The sequence below is a fragment of the Accipiter gentilis genome, chromosome 31 (genome assembly GCF_929443795.1).
Source record: "Accipiter gentilis chromosome 31, bAccGen1.1, whole genome shotgun sequence".
Classification (NCBI taxonomy): Eukaryota; Metazoa; Chordata; class Aves; order Accipitriformes; family Accipitridae; genus Astur; species Astur gentilis.
The window spans coordinates 18,744,140-18,750,139 of NC_064910.1; positions in this window are offsets into that span (position 1 = coordinate 18,744,140).

Here is a 6,000-nt window from a genome sequence, read left to right on the forward strand (position 1 = left end):
GCAGCAGCCTCCAGCTGAGGAGAAGCAAAAAAGGAGCAGCAAAGGCAGTATAGGCAGAGGCAGGAGCAGAGGAGGGTGCTCGCCCAGAGCCAAAGTTCCCATTCCTGCACTTACAAGCATTTCATCCATTTTCCCGTCAGAAGGCCTGAGCAGAAGTAACAGCTGTAAGTCCACTCTGTCACCTGATTTTTTGTATTGGATACTTTTTAAAGAGTTGCAGAATTTTTATTTTGCGTTTTTTAAAATAGTTCATAAAAATCAAAGTGGAGTACTTCGGGTTTGGGTGGTTGGATACAAATCAGAAAGTGTTTGTGGTCTGAATGACTCCAAAGGTTTGCTTGGTTTTGCGTTTTTTTTCAAGTTGACATGAATAAGCAAATGCATAGTGACCTTTTCCTAATGTTTTATGCCTTCTGTGGTCTATAGCTGTGGACTTCCTTTCTCTTGTGCTTTTGCTGAAATTATCCGTTTCCTGTAATGCACATAACGCCTTTCTGAACAAAACTGTAGGATTTATCTTGGAAGCCCTGTGATTCAGAGTGCATTACAGAAGATGGAGTCGAGCCAGGGACCCTGCTCACAGTGTGGGAATGAATGAGATTTGGTGCTACAGCTCCCTCAAGACGATGCACAGTCGTGATCTGCAGTTCAGTGTTGAAATGAATCAACTCAAACCATTGTGATGCTTTGAATAAGAAAAATAAAACATTTCAATGAACACCAGATTTAAAAAAAAAAAAAAAAAAATTCCTAAGAATTTTAGAATTTCCATTCTAGGGAAGGTTTTGAAGTCTCTGGATTTTGTCCTGTTGTGAAATGAAATTAAGTGTTGAGGTGCCAGCAATTTCTATGGCAACTCTAAAATTAACATGGCTTTAAACATGCATAGTATTTTTTGCACTACATTGAAACAGACTCTTGGGTATAACTGCAGATGTGCGGGGATTCTTACGAGACTAATACCTTCAACTTTCCCAGTAAGCCACATGATGACTATGTAAGTATACAGCAATTCCTATGGGGGTTATTTTATTCAGTAACATCAGAAAGAGGTTTTCTCATTTATATTTCTGTATCATGATTCCCATGTACTGTAATCCCAATTGTAAATACAATCCACCTAGTTATAACAAAACGTCTTTGTTGAGCACACTTAGTCTTTGTTTCAGGGCCTGATGTTAGAGGAGTATAAAGGCTACATTCAAGGCACTCCAGTCTGCAGCTGGAAAAATGGCTGGAAAATTACTTCCTGGCCCACAGCCAGCACTAAGTTTGCTCAGGACATAATGCAATACGGGACGTGCAAGGCTCTGATCCATATCTGGTTTTAATCCGAAATGGGGAAACCCCACTCCTTCTCGATCTACAACTTGTTCCCAGTCACTTATTGACAGCCCAGCACATAATGACCACATTGCTGGTGGGGGTCCTGAGGGCACCCGTGTGGCCATCCCAGGGCCACGTCTCACCCTGGTCCCCATCAGCGGGCCCGATCCTGATCCTCGCACATGGACCGACAGCCCGTCCCAGCCCCAGCCTATCCCCACCCCAAGGAGGTGCCCGATGCCCGGGACTGGGGCTGCCCCAGTGCCCCCCAGCCGCCCTGCTCCTGGCTGGGGGTGGCACGGGCCATGGCTGACGGGACTTGCCCTGACCCACCATGGGGACCCCAAGGAGTCCCCGGCCCCCCCAGGGCCCTGGCATCTCCACGCTTAGTCTTTTTGTGAGGCTCAAGGTAGGTCAAAGGACAGGGAAGAGGAAGCCTCTTCTCTTCTGCACTGAGCAATTTACATGAGAGTGGATTACCACTTAAAATGGTTTAGATGGTAGATCAAAAAACAGAACTAACGAATATCCAGGTCACTATGGCAAAGATCTGCTGTAGAATAATCTAAAATCTAACTGCATGGAAAGGATTTCCAAGGCCATGTTGTAGCCCCTACCTACAAGCATGGAAAGCAGCTGAAGTTGGTGTGTCTCTGTGTGTGCGTTGAAGAGGGCAATGGCAGGGGACGTCTGTGTCCCAGGAGGGGGACTCTGAGCCCTTCACATTGCATGTTACATCCAATATTACACTTGCGGATGAAATCGGTGTCCGAGCACTACCCAGAAACCTGCCTGTGTGGCGGACTGCTGTGCCATGCAGAGATGTCCAAGCTACCTGCAGCTACAAAAGCGACCAGCCCTGTCAGCCTCGGTGGGGTCCCTCAGTATCTACACACCGCACATAACCACGAGGGAAGAGACACCTCCGTGTAGACAACGCGGAAAGAAGAGGGAAGGACACGGTCGTAAGAAGTGCCTCCTCCTTGAAATACTTCAACTTCTGCTTTCACAACTCTGCAATGGTAGCGTCCCCTCTTGCAGCGAGAGATGGGCAGGTAATGCCAGGCTAATGTGAACCCTGACACCTGTATTTAGCTCCATAATATATGAGTGGCACGAGTGGCAATATGATGATCAACTGATCGACTGGTGATCGTGTGCTCCAGCACATGAGCACCTCAGATAAACATTGTCTCCTCCAGTCCTCCTCTTTGATCCATTTAATGCCCAGAGGCTAAGACAAACATTAGAAGCTTCTAGTTCAGAAAAAAAAAAAAATTACTAATGTGACTGAGAGAAACTGACACGTGCTTTTTTGAAGACTAGCTCCACATTCCCTTCCTCTACAGATAAGTCCTCCTTGGTGTCAATATCTGTATTAAAAGATATAAAATGAGCTCAGATGAACAAGAAGGAGTAATTGATGGGGAAGTGGGGTCACAAACAAGTAGGAAAAATCTTTGCAGGAGATAGAAACAAATAATGGGGCTTTTGCATAAAATTCCCCAAACTCAGAGCTAATTCTGATGAAGTGGAACTCTTATTTCTGAAGGAACTAGCTTAGAAAAAAAACTCAAAATGTATCTATTTTTTCAACTGTTCACTCTTTGCACTCCAGTATAAGGCTTTTGTTAATTAACCAGCGGGGTGGTGGTGGTGTTTCAATATATCATTTAAATGAAAAAGTTCTCTTCTGAGGCCAAGAACTTAAGAAGAATGCAATTTGCAAGCTCATTTACTACTATGAATGTATGTTTTTACTATTATTCTTGGTTATTGTTTCAGCTCTGATGGGGCTAACCCTAGCAGAACACTAGCCAGGTTGCTGTACTGGGACCTCAAGGGTAGACATGAGTTTCATCTTCTCTTGATCTACTGGTCTTTGTCCCATCCTTGGCACCTCTGACACACTTCCTAGATAAAACATGGATATCTGTTCTCTCTTCACAGAAATTGGGCTAAATGGCCCCTACGCTGTCCTAGGATTTCCCAAGCGTCCAGACACCACAGTGATTTAAACACACTGAATTCCTTAAATCTAGCCTGCAGCATGCTGCATTTACATGCTACTCTTCAGTGATACTGGACAGATGAAAGTTAACAGATGCCCAAGATGTATATGGGTTTCTAAATACAATTTTCCTCCACTTCAGTTAGCACAGGAAGGATACAGAACTAGACAAAATAATAAACACACATGCCTCTGTTTCCTTCCCCCGATTTTTTTGGATATGTCAGAATCTTTTTTGTCTTTTCTATCTGAACTGTACGTGATTTGGGGTGGTAGTTGTTCTTTGGATCCTTTTTTGAATATTCTTAAATATCTTGCTCTCACTCTCTCCTCTTTATAGAGCCATTTTTCTTCTTCCTTGGCTAATCCTACTTTGAGAGAAGCATTACCTTCTCTCCGGGGAAAAAAGTCCTGAGGTTTGAAATCACGTTTAGTTAAAGGGTTGCAAAATTACATCCAATTCCTTTGTTCTGCCTCAGGGAGAAATTCCACTGCTCTGAGCTCCAGCTCCCTGAAAAGAAGTCAGACAAAACTTACCCTGGCAAGCTTTAGCTATTGCATTGCCCCATTTAGTTTCATTTGAATGAGATTTCCTCAGGTTAATGACTTTCCATTATTAGAGCTGTGTCATCATCCCATTGGATTTCAGCCAAATATGGCAGTAGAAGGACAGTAGTGAAGGCACCCAGCGCTACATTCACACTGGAGTTAGAAATCTCACATCGAAGCTTCTGATTCAAATTAGAATTCATAAGCTCCGCATCAACCATCTCCTCTAGTCTGTCGTAGTTACTCTTAATTTATTTTGTGCTTTTTAGAAGCCCAATCTTTACCACAGCAACGAAACAACAAGGCCATCACCACACCTTCCTATTGCTAAACTCAAACTCGGTTATACAGACATGTTGCAGTCTAATTAAACCTGTGGGTGCCACACTCCAGTGCTGATCAGGGATGATACTGGATGATACAGGGATGATACTCAGGAGCCCAGCACATGATGGGATGACTCAGCCCAGGCCAAGTATTTAGCTAATGGTAAGTGCAGTTTGCATTTGTTTGATCTTTGATAAAGTGTTTCAGATCATTTTTCAATCACATACTGACAAGGCCATTCTAAGCAAAAGCAGGTACTTTTTGAAATATGAGATTCTGCAAATCTTGAAAGTAGATTAATTACTTTTGCTTTAGGAGAGGAAGAATACAGCTACAGTCAACTGGTTATGGCTGGGAGGGAGAGGTCAAAGGAGTAAAAGAGATAAAGCACTCTCTTTTAATGATATTTTCCTGCAAAGTCAACAGTGCATTTTTATATCATGGCTCTAATATAACAGCAAGGAAGGGACATAATCCAGAGTACAATTTTAAAAGGATGTGACACCATTAAGTGAATTACAGTCTTAGTGGTGATGACATTTATTACTTTGGATTTGTAAAATGACAAAAGTTGCTGCAATTATTAATATGATAGTACAGTTTTGCGCACAAGTCATCATATGAAATATTGCAAAAACCTCAGTCGAGAAGGGCTAAATCCGTCTTCAAAAGCCAAGCAGTTGGGACAGTTTTCAAATAGCTCCGTTGATAGCCTTGTAAAAAAATTGCTGGAGATAATGATGGATGTTTGTCATTTTACCTGTTGCAAATTATCTTACTGCAACACCTTGAGACCCCAGTTGAGACCACAGCACTGAGCTGAAACGACAGTAAAAAAAACAACTATCACCCCCAAACCATGCAGTTCAAATAGAAAATAGCCTGGAAGGAGAAAGAGAGTGTGTGTGGTAAGGAATTGCAACTGTATGTCTTCTCTGACAAGCTACGTTCCCTCATTTCTGCTAAACTGAAAAAACCCTCTGTTTTGTGATGTTTCTTCTTTTGAATATTCTTACAAGGTGTGTTTATACAGGTCTTGCTTAGCTGTAGCTTTTCAGTATTAATGAAAAATAAATTATTATTATTATTATTACTACCACTACTACTACTAGTATTATTTCTGGAACGTGCATATTTTTCTTCTCTTTTATACTATAAAGAAACCCCGGTAGAACAAATGAAAGTACAATATTGGGGGAGAGTTGAAGAAGGGGACTGTTTTGCAAATGGCAAATATTTTAAATATTACATTTTAAAAACAATAAGGGAAAATGCTATGTAAAAGTTCACTTTTACCCAGGAGCTTTACAAAAATAGATACATAAAGCAGAATAATGCATATTTTAGAGCTTGGTCAATAACAAAATAAAAAACCCACAAGAATTATTATCTATTTGGAAAGAATAGATAACTGACGCCAGTCTCTTTTACGCTTTAGGTTATTTTAATTTGAAATTATCTTTGAAATCCATAAAAAAGGCAGAATCAGAAAGGATATACTAACCAGCTCCTCACTGTTGTATAACAATCTTACTGAGGTGCTGTAACAGAATAATCAATTTGGGGGGGTGCAGGGGCAGGAGGAATGTGGTAAAGTGGATCTACTTTCGAGTAGTAACCAAACCTATCATTTACAATTCTGTCTGTGTATGTGGAGGGAATATTTCGTGTCATATGTATCGCATCAGTTAAAACTGTTAAACCAACAAAGAAATAAAGCATTTCTCCACTTTTTCAACTATAGCATGTGAAGTGTTAAGTGCATACTGGAAACATATCTTGTTTGC